The following is a 14,426-nucleotide window of genomic DNA, read 5'->3' on the forward strand; positions in this document are numbered from 1 at the left end:
TTTTGAGTAGGTTCATTAGTATCTTCGTCAAGAAAACCCCAAACGGGGTCACGGAGAGTCGGACATGACTGAAATGACTGGACAACAACGATATGGGTTGTAAGCAACCGAACCTGGGTCTTTTGATTTGAGAGGTCGTGTTCTTTCTAGTGTATCATGAGAACCCACTGAGCAGTGTGGCCAGGGAGGGACCTGGGGAGATCTGATCTGTCACTTCAGCCTGACTCAACTCAATGGACAGTCCCTTTCTCTGTCACCGAGCTCAGCTTGTCACCTCTTTATGTGACAAATCTGGCTCCAACCTGAAAGCAGTTTTTATTTTTCAGTGAACTTAGTATATGGGGACATGATGTCTATAAAGGCTGATGGAGACCCTAGAACCCAATCACTTTCAATTTCTCTCCTGTAGGACTTGACGCACAATCTGCTCATGTCATCCTTCTGCTCAAAACCCCCCGGTTTAATCCTGGCTCCAATGCTTAGTGCTTATGTGACTTTAGGGAAATCATTTATCCCCATTCATCCCTGGAACTTCACTTTGCTCATCTGTAAAATGAAAGAACTGGTCTAGGTGGCCTCTGTGGTCCCTTCTGAGATCCTTGGGTGGCTCAGAGGAGAGAGCAATGGGCCCAAAGTCCCCGAGTTCAAATCCTACCCCATTCACTTAGTCTCTGTGTGACCTTGGACAGTCATTTGACTTCTGTCTCAATGTCCTCAACTGCAAAATGGGGATAATAACGGCAACTCCCTGCCAGGGTTGTGGAGAGGATCAAATGAAATAGTGATTGTCAAGTGCTTAGCCCAGGGCCGTCGTTATTCTGGGAACTACGTCTGCTCCTTGAATTCCTTCTTCTCCTGTAAAGCCCCATTCTGTTATGACTTCCTTCATGCAGCCTTCCCGGGTGCCCAGCCCTTCACCACGGAGCTTCCTTTTGGACTCTTTTGGGTTAACGTGTGTCTTGATTGTGTGTGTGTGTGTGTGTGTGTGTGTGTGGTGTGTGTGTGGTGTGTGTGTGGTATGTGTGTATGTGTGTGGTGTGTGTGTGGGGGGGGATGTGTGGTGTGTGTGGTGTGTGTGTGTGTGTGTGTGTGTGGTGTGTGTGTGGTATGTGTGTGTGTGGTATGTGTGTATGTGTGTGGTGTGTGTGTGTGGGGGGATGTGTGGTGTGTGTGTGTGTGTGGTGTGTGTGTGTGTGTGTGTGGTGTGTGTGTGGTGTGTGTGTGTGTGTGTGTGTGGTGTGTGTGTGTGTGGTGTGTGTGTGTGTGTGGTGTGTGTGGTGTGTGTGTGGTGTGTGTGTGTGTGGTGTGTGTGTGGTGTGTGTGTGTGTGTGGTGTGTGGTGTGGTGTGTGTGTGTGGTGTGTGTGTGGTGTGTGTGTGTGTGTGTGTGGTGTGTGTGTGGTGTGTGTGTGTGTGTGTGTGGTGTGTGTGTGGTGTGTGTGTGTGTGTGTGTGGTGTGTGTGTGGTGTGTGTGTGTGTGTGTGTGTGGTGTGTGTGTGTGTGTGTGGTGTGTGTGTGTGTGTGGTGTGTGTGTGTGTGTGTGGTGTGTGTGTGTGTGGTGTGTGTGTGGTGTGTGTGTGGTGTGTGGTGTGTGTGTGTGTGTGGGTGTGTGTGTGGTGTGTGTGTGTGTGGTGTGTGTGTGTGTGTGTGTGGTGTGTGTGTGGTGTGTGTGTGTGTGTGTGGTGTGTGTGGTGTGTGTGTGGTGTGTGTGTGTGTGTGTGGTGTGTGTGTGTGTGTGTGTGTGTGTGTGTGTGTGGTGTGTGGTGTGTGTGGCCGCCTGGGCCGCGCTTTCTTGGCTTTTTTCCTCTGGCCTTTTGTGCACATGGTTCGAGGCTGTGGCCCCAGAGCTCGGGGTTTATTTTCCTTTGCCAAGTGACCAGCCAGGCTTTCATTCATGAGGTGGATACAAAGGGCCAGGGATTCTCAGGGCTGGGAGACTGTGGCGGATACTAGAACAATCTGTCAATATATTTGTGTGTGTGCATATGTACATATGTAGTTATAGGATTGTTTCTGACTTCAGGAGAGAGAGAGAAACTGATACATAAAACAAGGCCTGGGGGATGGGGGTGGGATGGGGAATACGGAGGGTTTTTGATAGTTAAAATGCAGCCCCTAAGCCTGATCACTGAGCCAAACTCCTCAGTCTCTCTATACTAGGCCGACATATTAGAGAGGTTCTTCAGATGATAGTTAAGATACACAGGACTACTTCCAGTGATAGAATGACAGAATGTTAGAGCTGAAAAAGACCTTACAATATGGAATAGAGGGTGTTAGACTTGGAAGGAGCCTTGTGAAATAGAAAGTGAAAACAGGAGGGAGGGAGGAAGGGAGGGAGGGAGAAACAGGGAGAGAGAGAGAGAGAGACAGAGAGACAGAGAGAGAGAGAGGAGAGAGATAGCAAGAGACAGAGAGAGAAGGAGGAGGAGAAGAGAAAAAAGGAGAGAGAAGAAGAAGAAGGGGGAGGAGGGAATAGGAAGAAGGACAGAGAGAGAGAGAGAGACAGAGAGAGAGACAGAGACAGAGAGAAAGAGACAAAGAGACAGAGAGAGGAGAGAGACAGCGAGAGACAGAGAGAGAAGGACGAGGAGGAGAGAAGAGAAAGGAGAGAGAAGAAGAAGAAGGGGGAGGAGGAGGAGGGAATAGAAAGGGGGGGCGGGGAGAGAGAGAGAGAGAAATAGGGATTTACTCCCAGCCAGGTACTGTGCTAAGGTTCTGGGATACAAATACAAACAAAATAGTCCTTTCCCTCGAGGAACTTACATTCTAATGAGAGGAGACAAGGTGAAAAGGAGTGCTGAAAACAGCCTGGGGAGGGTACATTAAGGAGACTGCAGGGAGTGTCTGTGGAGGCTTGGTTCCTAGGCAGATGAGGCAAAAGAAAATATTCTCAAAGCTGGAAAAATATAGAACATAGGGCAGAGTGTCAGCATTGGAAGGCATATTGGAACTGAGAGCATCAGAGTTAAAAGAACCTAGCATGTCAGAGCCTAGAAGGATCTCAGAAGAGGGGAAAGAGAATGTCCAAGCTGGAAGGGACCTCTGAATACAGATTATTGAATGTATGAGCTGGATGGACCCTTAGAATATAGACCATGGAATATCAGTTGAGAAGGATTTTGTGGTTCTAAATGACACATCTCCTCTCAGTTAAGAAGAGCACTTACTTTTCTATTTGATAATACAATGAAAAAGCTGCAGCCTCGGCAGCCTAGTCTTTTCTTTCCCACTTCCTACCAGACTTGTCAGGCTGTCCACCTGTCAAGCCCAGGCTTGAGCACAAAGACACTATCGTCCCTCTGCCTTTATCCCTAATCGATTCCCCAGTGAGCCCTGGATGCCAAACAGCAGCCTTTGAGAGCTCTTCGAATGAGAGACCTTTTGAGTACATCCTGCCTGTCCTCATCAATCAGCCCTAATGCCTTCTTTGTGGCATTTTCAGCACCTGACATGCATGGCCTTGTGCATAAACAGTAATGAATGTTTTAAAATTGCTTTCATTATAAGCCTCATAACTGTCAACAAAAACAACCAACAAAATGAAGAATAAATCAATGCCTGAAACTATAAGCTCTCAGCTATTTAAAGCTCCTTAAAAGAAAACGTTGCGATAAGCTATAACGAACAGTAATCATAGCATCTCATTTGCTTCAGTGGTCTCCTCTTCCTGAGCTTGGTTTGTTCTGTGCTTTTATCAGATTGGATAGATGGACTTTATTAATTGTGGTTATGCAGTTGGCTTTTCTGTTGTTTTGACTCCCCTTCCTTTGCTCTGCCTTGCTTGGGATAAGCTATCCCATATTTTTCTGTATTCTCCCAAACTGGCATTTAAAAAATAACCACACATACACACAAACCCCCAGTACAACAATATTCCATTACGTTGAGGAGACATCTCATTGATCAATTGGAGAATATCAGTAGTTTCCACATTGTCACTCCATATATGTTTGAATTTGCCAAATGAATGAATTAATCTTCTGAAGTGAAGTGTGAACATGTATTTTCTTTCTTCTTTCTTCCTTCCTTTCTTCTTTCTTTCTTTCTTTCTTTCTTTCTTTCTTTCTTTCTTTCTTTCTTTCTTTCTTCCTTCCTTTCTTCCTTCCTTCCTTTCTTCCTTCCTTCCTTCCTTCCTTCCTTCCTTCCTTCCTTCCTTCCTTCCTTCCTTCCTTTCTTTCTTTCTTTCTTTCTTTCTTTCTTTCTTCTTCCTTCCTTCCTTCCTTTCTTTCTTTCCTCCTTTCTTTTCCTTTTCTACCCCAGCTTCTCTCCCTCCTCTTTCTGGTTAATGATCCGATGAACATGGAAGCACCCGCTCTCCAAATCCCTTCTTAATAAAGATTGACCGATAAGGGACGTGTGGTTACTATAGAAGCCAATGTATTTCTCCTGAAGGAGGAATGAATGAGCCTGTCTTCTCCTTGGGGGATTGGTGGGACAGCTGACACTTTCCCCCAAATTTCCAGGGAAGTCCATTCATATACAAATGAGAGAGAAAGATTCCATCCCCCAACCTTCTCCCCACCACACAGGAGTTTCCCGTATGTGCCCCCTACCCTCAGTCTTTCTCTTTTCTGAGGCCTCCAAATTATCTATTAAATGAGTGAAACACCAAGCCCTGGGAATTCAGGGCAGCCCAGTGTTTCCTGGGTGGCATACATCTTTCATCTGGGTTGATTCTTTTAGCTGAGTGACATCGGATTAGAAAGGGTGGTGGACATAGGAAGAGGGCCTAGCTGGATGGGCCTGGGCTAGGCTGGGGTAGGGTGTATGTATGTGTGTGTGTGTGGGGGGGGGCAGATTTCCATGTATGTTTTTCCAGACAAGCTGCTCCCACTCATTCAGAAATGATGAAGCAGTTCTCTCCCTTAGGCCTGAACTCTTCAGGTTGACAGGGATGGCTCTTGTAAGATCATTAAGAATGATGGCGTCGTTATTCTCCTTCATAAAATAATATCGGCGCTGGGAGAATCGGAATGATGGCCTCCTGGCATTCCCACGCCGCCTTCTTTACTGCTTGCTTCTCGATTATTTATCGAGCTTCATTGCTCCCTGAGGTGAGGCAGGCTATGAATTAGAATGGGCCCTCTCTCTTGCTATAAGCACATGTGCTTATAAATATGATTCATGGCTTCTCTTGTTCTGATGCCCTCGCCCTCAGCTTCCCATCCCCACCGGCCCCATAAAACACTCCGCTCCCCCCTTCCTCCTCCACCCAAACCCATGCATCGCACTCCTGCACAAACTGGTGTTTGCAGGCTGGGCCCAGAGTGATTTACAGCACACGCTCCTTTCATACTTTGCTGAGAATTTTATTTTTCACAGCAATCCTGTTGGAGTAGGCCCTGGGAACACTCCTATTACCATTTTACAGGTGAAAAGCCGGGTTCAGAGAGCAAGCTGGGCTAACGGAGGTCAGAGGAGTACCACTTACTACCTGTGTGACCTCGGGCTAATCACTTCTCAGGCCTCTCATCAGTATAAACTTTCCCATATTTCTCTGTATTCTCCATGGCTGGTAAATGGGACTAGATGACAGGGAGACTGAATGACCTCTGCTGTCCCTTCCCGTTCTAAATCTTTAAAGCTAGGAAGTAAAATTGCTTGCCTGTGGTCCCACACCTGGGAAGGAAGAGACAAGGGGATGGCACATCGGATTTGGAATCAGCCAGACTTGGGTTCAAATCCCATCTCCGATATTAGAGAACTGGGTGGTTCTGGTCAAGTGTCTTAACGTCTCTGAGGCTCCATTTCTCCACATTTAAATGGGGATGATAATATAGGCACATACCCTGTAGGGCTGTTGTGAGGACTGAGTGAGATAAAGTGTCTGTTTTATATAAAGGTAAGCTATTATTAGGATTGAGGGGCAGAGCTGGGATTCAAATTTGGGGCTCCTGTGTCCAAGTCCAAAACTCTTTATACCACCTCTTGCTTTAGTAGCCAGCCCAACACCCGCCCTGTGCAGCGTGAGCTGTCTGGTGGGGCGATTGGAATGTTCACCAGCTACTCCACATCAGGCCCTGGTGCTTTGTCTTCTGACCTGGGCTGTTTCCTTCCTCATTTTGTCCTGCACTTTAACGGGCTCACCATATTCGATGCAGGACTTAGCAAGGACACTCCATTGACATCCATTTGTGGTGATCCTCAGAAAGGGGCCAGCCCTGGGCACAGCTGGCTTCCCCTTCCATTATTCAGTCACCACCGTTAGCATGCCTTCCCTACCCCTCCAAGTCAGTGAATGGAGGGCAGCTGGGCAGAGAGGCTGGGAAAGTGGCCAGCAGCTGCTGCTTCTCCCACCGAAGGGCACAGTCTCTCCTACTCTGACATTGCCTGTTGCGAGGCTACAAAAACAAAACCAGATTTCGTAGTGTTCACTGATCTGCTTTATGACCGGAAACCTTGAGGATGTGTTCTAAGAAATAGATTCCCCTTCTCCTCTTTTGACAGGTGCCCAGTGAATTACTTTTATCTCTTGAAGAAGAGGTGTGTATGTGGTCAATGTCCCTCCAGTACCTGCCCAGCCATCTTGACTGTGACAAGCCCACACCTAAGATAAAATCACAGACTGCAGGTTCCAAGGCCAGCCTGACTGTGGAAGGGCTATTGCGAGAGGGAAACTGGATTTCTGCTGCCTCAGTTTCTGTGAGTGGCATTGTGGCCTAGTGGGTAGAGTTGTTCTGGAAGCTAGGAAGACCCAGGCTTAACATCAGCCTGTAACACATACCGGCTGTCTGACCATGAACCTCTTGGGGCCTTGAGTGAATACCTAAGATTATACATTGGCAGAGAAGGTGATGACTGCTAAGCTAAAGCTTCTTCACCCAAGCTGTTCTCCATAAAAAAAAAATACATTATCTCTTCCTATCAACTTCCTTATTTGGAAAATAGCAATAGTTGTTTTCCACATCATGCAGGATATTACCAAGGTAAAATAAAAGAACAGATATGAAAGAGCTTTGGAAGGTATAAAGGCCTCCTTGTTTATGGAACATGCTCTAAGATTCAGTTTTAGGAATGTTAATTATTCGGTGAGAGAACTGGCTTCCAAGCTAGGCTGACCTGGGTTCAAGTCCCACCTTGGACACATAACAAATGTGTAGCTCTGGGAAAATTATTTAATCTTTTCGTGTCCCCACGCACTTCTCCAAGATTATTATAAGTTGAAAAACAGCTGCTGATCTGCATTGGGAGATGGAGTTTCCTCATGAGTGTTCCCTTCAACATTGAAATTATAGGGCCAGACCAAAAACAAACAAAAAAGCAGTAAGTAAAAATAAAAAACACCAAAAAAATAAATTAATTCACAATATGAGCCCCCACCTGATGTGTTTCTCTCCTGCCAGGCACACCAGAGAAACATAAATCTAATCTCAAAGCATTTGATTAAAACATAAAACAACAAGGAAGGAAATCAAATAATAAACCTTTTTTTGTACCCATGCACAAAGAGATATAAATCTCCTACACTTCTAAAAGAGTAACAATCCAATTCCCTTTCAGTCTAATAGCATAGCAGAATGGCATAGTTGTTCGGCAGCCTGCCATCTGAGTAGGGGACATGGTACCCTCTGTCTCTTGGAGACTTTCCTGGTGGTCACTCGGGGCAGGCTGGAGAAGGGCTGAAAACTCTGGCAGCGGTTGTTTTCATGGTTCAGATGGAACACTGAGGGCTCAGGCCGCCGTGACTCCTGCTCCACTAGGTTGTTGTCTTTCTCTCGAGTTCAGCCCCAGCTTTGTTCCTATTCACGAATGCCACCGGCTCTTGCAACCCCCTGGCCCACCCTATTATGGAGTCTCTTCACTAATCAGAGGCCTCTCCTAGTCACCATGCTGTTGGCTTCCCCGTATTCTCTTGGCTCCGAGCGTTGTGGAGGATGGATTTCCATTATGACCTGTCCCTCCTCCTGTTTCCCCTGTTTCTGGCAGTGACACCACCCCTTTCTCAGTCTTCCTTCTATCAAACCTCAGCACTATCATTGACTCTCCCATTCCCCTTACCTCTTACAGACAATCAGCTAATGAGTCTTGAGGTTTGATGGCTCCAGGGACCCTTTCTCTCCCCCCATCCCAGTGTTATCTGCCCAGCACGCGGGCCTGTTCCCACCTGCCTGGACCACTACAGTAGCCTCCAGACAGGATTTCTCACCTCCACCCTCCCCCTTTCAATTTGTTAGTCGAAGCTCAGATCTGATCACATAATCTGCTTAAAACTCTACCTTGAATTCTTCTGACCCGATGAGAACATTTCAATCCTCTTGGTCTGATATTAAGGACCTTCTGGGACCCTGCTGGGCAGCCAGGTGGCACACTAGCCCTGGAGTCAGGAGGACCTGAGTTCAAATCCAGCCCCAAACACTCACTAGCTGTGTGATCCTGGGCAAGTCACTTCACCCTGTTTGCCTCTATTTCCTCGTCTATAAAGTGAGCCAGAGAAGGAAATGACAAACCACTCCAGTGTCTTTGCCAAGAAAATCCCGAATGGGGATCATGAAGAGTCAGACATGCCTGAAACTACTGAACAACCACAAAGGGCCTTCACAATTGGCCTCTACCTTCTCTGCCTTCTCTACCTCATGTGACTCCCCTTCTAGGCTCTAGCCAATGAGGCTTATTTTTCATTCCTTTGATATTCCTGTGCTTTCATCTCTATCTCTTCCCCATTCAGGCCTTCTCTTTCTACCCCCAGCTTCTCACATTAGAATGAGGGCAAAGGTTGTGGCCTTGCTTGTGTCTGGATCTCAGCACATTTGTCGTTACGCTGTTGTTTAGTTGTGTCCAACTCTTCGTGGCCCCATTTGGTTTGCCATTTCCTTCTCCAGCTCATTTTACAGATGCGGAAACTGAGGCAAGCAGGGTGAAGTGACTTGCCCAGGGTCACACAGCTAGTAAGTATCTGAGGCTGGATTTGAACTCACAAAGAGTAGCCTTCCTGACTCCAGGCCCGGTCCTCTATGTACTGAACCACCTAGCTGTGCTCAGTGCGTAGTAAGCATTTAACAAATGCTCTCCCACCCCTCCTTCTCCTGCTCTCTCTTCTCCCTCTCTCTCCCTTTCTATTTCAGCCTAGCCCCTACGGCCGTCACTGTTCAGAGAAATCATTGTGAAGAAGGGGCTCGCTTCCCTCATCACCACCAGCAATGGCTGCTGACCAGCCGCCATCCAGAAAAGCAAGTCCTTGCCACCAAAGTCCTTGGTATTGTCCAATGGCTCAACATCAGAAACTGATAGGATTCTATCGTGGAAATGACCTTAAGGAAGGGGACTGGCTATCTGCTTTACCACAGACCAGGGGACCTTTCTGCCCGACTTAAAGGTGAAATCTTCCATATGTATTGTTTCTTTCATTGGAATGTGGGCTCCTTGAAAGCAGGGATGTTTGTCCACGGTGCTTTACATGTAGTAAGTGCTTAATAAAGGCTTCATTCATTCATCCATTCCTTATTCCTAGAATGTTCTCCTGCTCCCCAACTTCCTGCCCTTATTAAAGTCCTATCCATCCTTTAAAATCCAGCTCAAATGTTCCCTTCTGCAGGAAGCCTTCCCTACTTCGCCTGTTGCCCCACTTCTTTTCCCCTGGCTCCTCACATGGTGCTTTGGTCTGAACTCCTACATTCTCATTCATTGCATACAGCTAACCCTCTGGGAGTCATGTTCCCCCAACTAGACCAGAGGCTGCATTCAAGCAGGGACTCTGGCATCTATAACTCTGCTTCCTCCAGTGCCCAGTAGATATTAACAAATATTTGTTAAATTAATCGGAACCTCTAGAAGTCAGAATTCTGAGGGCATTGAATACAAACCTCCTCATTTTACAGGTGAAAAAGTTTAAGTTCAGAGAGGTGCTGAGATGGATGGTGACCGGTGTTGGAGCTGGAAACAGTTCCCGATGTTCCTACCTGCCCATGCCCACCAGGCCCACTTTGTATATGGAAGGACAGCAGGCTGACCTATGGTCTTGCCCAAGCTGCAGGGGTTGAAGGTGACTGGGGAAGAGAATAGGGATTGGAAAGACCCAAGGGCCTGAGGGCCTCTGTGTATGTGGGGCTGGGGGGAGAGAAGGGGGTGGTACATCTGCAGCATGGTCCCAATCAATTGGGCTTGAGGAAGGAGTCTGCCAGTAGGCATGGGGGCGGGGGAGTGAAGCAGGAGGAGGCTTGCCTTGGGAGGGCTTTGAGATAGAAACAGCTGAAGAGGCAGCTTTGATATCAGCCTTTGTCTCCCCCAGGAGTGAGCCAGCCTTTGTTAGAGGAAGGCAGTGTTGTCTTTGTGTGGATTCTGATGAGTTTCCAGTTAAACTGGACTTTGGAGGGGAGGGGGGGTAGCGGAAGAAGAGAACCCTTGGAAGGTTTGAATGTAGACTTTGGGAAGCTGGGTATGGGTATCTTTCCAAAAGACACAGCATTTTGGCTCCCAGAAAAGCTAGGATATGGTTAGAATTGTGCTTTGAAAGCATCAGGATCATGTAAAGCCCATGATATGGGGTCTGTGTAGGCCCTATGCATAAAGGCCTGCATTCTGGGATGTGAGGGGCACCAGGAAGACTCTACTGCCCCTCACTCCCCTACAAATTAGCTGGAGATTCCAACTTAAGGTTCCTCCTATGTATATCTCCCCCAGTTCTTACGAGTTTGACTGATTCTTGCCTTTTTCAGGTGTCAGCATGTGTTGTAGACTTTCAAGATGATCTAGTCTAGCTCCTTCATTTAACCGATCAAGAAACTGAAACCCAAGATGCTTAAATGACTTGTCTAAGGCACACAAATAGTAAGTGACAGAGCAGGGACTTGAAACTCCAGTCCATTGAATATAGAACAAAGCCCAATTCTTTCTATTGTCCCAAGACCAGACAGAGGACATGACTTACCCAAGATCACACATTGAGTCAGTGGCAAAGCTGGGCCTTGGGTTGAGTTGAGTCCACCCACTTCCCACTAGAGGATTCCATTCCCACTTCATCATACTGCCCACTTTCCAAAAATACCTTGAACCCAATCAAAAGCCCTGCTGGTGCCTGGTGATGGAATGGAATGGACAAACCAGGAGGGAAGAAGAGGAACCTTGGATGGAAGGGTATGGAATAGTGATCACAGTGAGCTTTGCTACTTCAGTCTTCATGAGAGTTGGATTATCCTGCCTTGATGGATATGCCTTAATGATATGATAGCAAGCCAACCTCAGAGTGAGGAAGACCTGGGTTCTGGTATACTCTACTACTTAAGGCAAGAATCTCCTCCACAGCATATCTACAGCAGTAAGGTGGCAGTAGTGGATAGAATGGTAGATTTGGGGTCAGATAGACCTGAGTTTAGATCCTGCGCCACATGCTTACTCAGACTGGGTGAGTTATTTAACCCTTTGGTGCCCTGGGTGACTCTCTAAGATTTTGAGATAGAGAGGAGGTGCCAACCTGCATTGGTAGAGGGAGTTCCCTAAACCCATGAAATCATCAGTCTGGTCAAGTGGCAATCACAGCAGTGGTATTGCTAGTATAGCTTAGGGACCTGTGATTTGGCCAGGACGGGCTCTCTCTTCACTGATGTAGATTGCAACTCCTACCTGCCTCGGTAGGCAATTTCCATGAAAGCAATTACCGGTAGGTAGCAGAAATTCTGGTGACCCTCTTCTTTGCCCTTAGCTAGGTTGGTTCAAAGGTGACAGGCAGACCTGAAGCCTTCCCGGCCTGGTTGAACCTGCCAAAGCTTGAGTTCCACTTCAATAATACCTTTGGGAACCTAGGGTCATTTCCTATGCCAAGAGGAGACATTGTTCACAGGATTTCTGAGTTGAAAGGACCCTCGGAGACGATTTATTTTCCTCCTATTTCCTCTTCTTCTCTACCGTGACTCCCTATCAAGCTACTCTCTGAATCTCCAGGGTCCCCTAGTACAGGCCCCCACCGAAGCCCCCTCCCTTTCTCTGTTCCATTTGTACTAAGTCTGTGTTTCCGGGATCTCCTCATCAAAACCTGCTCTTATCCTGCTGACCCCTTTAAAAAAGAGCTGACAGATTCACCCTCCAGCACTAATGATTGACCGTAATGTGTTACCCATCTCACGGGTATAGAATTATAGATTTTCAGAGCTGAGAGAAACTTCAGAGGTCATAGGGTCATGGATCCAGGGCTGAGAGAAACCTCAGAGGTCATCCCTTGATTTTGCAGATATGGATCCTGAGGCCCAAGAAGGTTAAATGTTTTATCCAAGGTCTTACAAGTAATAAGTGTCCGAGGCAGGATTTGCACCCAGTTCTCTAGACTTGAGACAGTGTGAATCCTACTGTGCCATCCAGCCAAGAGAGGAATCTCCTTTAGAATATCTGAATGATGGTCATTCATCCACTACTTAGAGAAGCTTGCTTCTTCCAGAAAATCCATTCCACAGGTTTATGGGGATATGGCTCTCATCCTTATCTGTTTAGAAAGCATTGCACAGTCACTTGATCCTGCTCCAAAATTCTTTGCCTGTGGGCACTCCCCTCCCAGATCATCACCCCATAGGTTCAGAGCCAGAAGGCCCTTAGACACTATCTGGTCCAACCTCCTCATTTTCTTCTCTTTTTTTTTTTTTTCTGAACTTAACACCAAAGAAAATGAGCATTTCCATATATGCTGTAGAACAAAAAAAGAGGGTTATACATGAAACTTAGGGACCCTATTGTGTACAGCTTGCCTTTATTTTAAAAATATATGATCAATTCAACATTTGGCCAGCTGGGTGGCACAGTGGATAGAGCGCCAGCCCTAGATTCAGGAGGATCTGAGTTCAAATCCAGCCTCAGACAATTACTAGCCGTATGACCCTGGGCAAGTCAAGTCACTTAACCCTGTTTGTCTCAATTTCTTCATCCGTAAAATGAGCCGAAGGAAGAAATGGCAAACCACTCCAGTATCTTTGCCAAGAAAACCCCAAATGGGGTCATGGAAGGTCAGACATGACTGAAATGACTCAAAAACAAAAAATCCAACATGAAACTTTCAGAGCTATCCTGCCTACCTGTGATTCTTCTGGCCTTTGTTCTGTGCGTTTAAACAAATGTTTCAGAGATTTTCTTTCCTTTCTTTTTCTGTTTTTGTCAGCTTTACTCCTACCTCACTCTCTCTCCCACCCTCAATTGAAAAGAAAGTCAAAACCCTTGTAACAAATCTGCATAGTCGGGCAAAACAAATTCCCACATTGGCCATATCTAAAAATATCTGTCTCATTCCGCAGCTTGAGTCCATCTGCTCTATGTCAGAGGTTGGATAATGCACTTCATTTTGCTGAAGAAGAAACTGAGGGCTGGGTAGCCTAGGGAGCCTGCTGAAGGTCATACAGGTAGAGGGTAGTGAGTTGGTCAAAAAACATTTGAAAACACAAAAAGGGGTATGATGCAGCTGGGTGGGAAATGAAGCGAAGGTTGGCTTGGACACCTTCCTTACACAGGGTTTTTAGGAGGACTCTTCATCCTGCCCGCCAGCCAAGAGCACAGAGGGTGCTCATTAGGTTTCATTACTGGCTGAGGTGATCTTGCGGATCAATGGCGTTCTTGGCAAAGTAGAGGATTTGAACCCAGGTCCTTTGACTTCAGATCCCATGTTCTTAACCTAGTGATTCACTGTCACGACTCTTTCACACCCTAACTGTTGGTTATATGAGTTATGACCACAATGAAATGTGGTGATGGCTTTCATGGCCGTCCTTCTTGTGGAAAGCCCTTAGTCAGGCTGGCCGCTGTGTGATGGACTCCACCATGCCTTTGCAACTAGATTGTCTGAACTCCCTCAGCTTCAGAGACCACCTCCTCCCAGTGGCTCTTTCCCTTCCTTTCCATCTCTCCCTCTTCTGTCTCTTTCACTGTTGGCTCTAACTGTTCCCGAGTCCTTAATATGGATGGTCCCTAAGAGTCTGCTTTGTCCTTTTCTCCTGTGTCCTGATTGCTGAGTGAATAAGCAAAAACTCCCAGTCATAATATCTAGCCTGTCCTGGACCAGATCGTGTTTCATATCATATCCAGCTGCCCCCTCGCACCCAATCTTGCCAGCTGCCTTTTTGCCACAATTGTCTCCCTCTGTTCCTGCCTCCCCGTCTCCACTTCCACTGCCAGCCCTTGCTGCTGGAAAGGGCATCAATAGATGACTAGCCAAGGTTCAAGATAGTCTGCAAATCCACACACCTCAAACTATAGCTCACAAGCCCCCACCAGTGTATTTACCTTTACACTATTTAGCTGGAAGGCGCAATTGACTCAAGGCAAAGACGTTTACTGAAAAGGCAAAGCACCAACAGTAGCAATATAGAATCTCCCGTATATGTTGTGGGGAGAATGCTGCCATAAATACATATGCATCAGTGGGAAAAGTAGATACCTGTGTAGTTAACAAGTGGAAAGGCACCCATGTAGTAAATATAGGTGGCCCCAGAACACAAGAATAGGGAAAATTCATGTC

Source organism: Trichosurus vulpecula, chromosome 8, assembly GCF_011100635.1.
Source record: "Trichosurus vulpecula isolate mTriVul1 chromosome 8, mTriVul1.pri, whole genome shotgun sequence".
NCBI lineage: Eukaryota > Metazoa > Chordata > Mammalia > Diprotodontia > Phalangeridae > Trichosurus > Trichosurus vulpecula.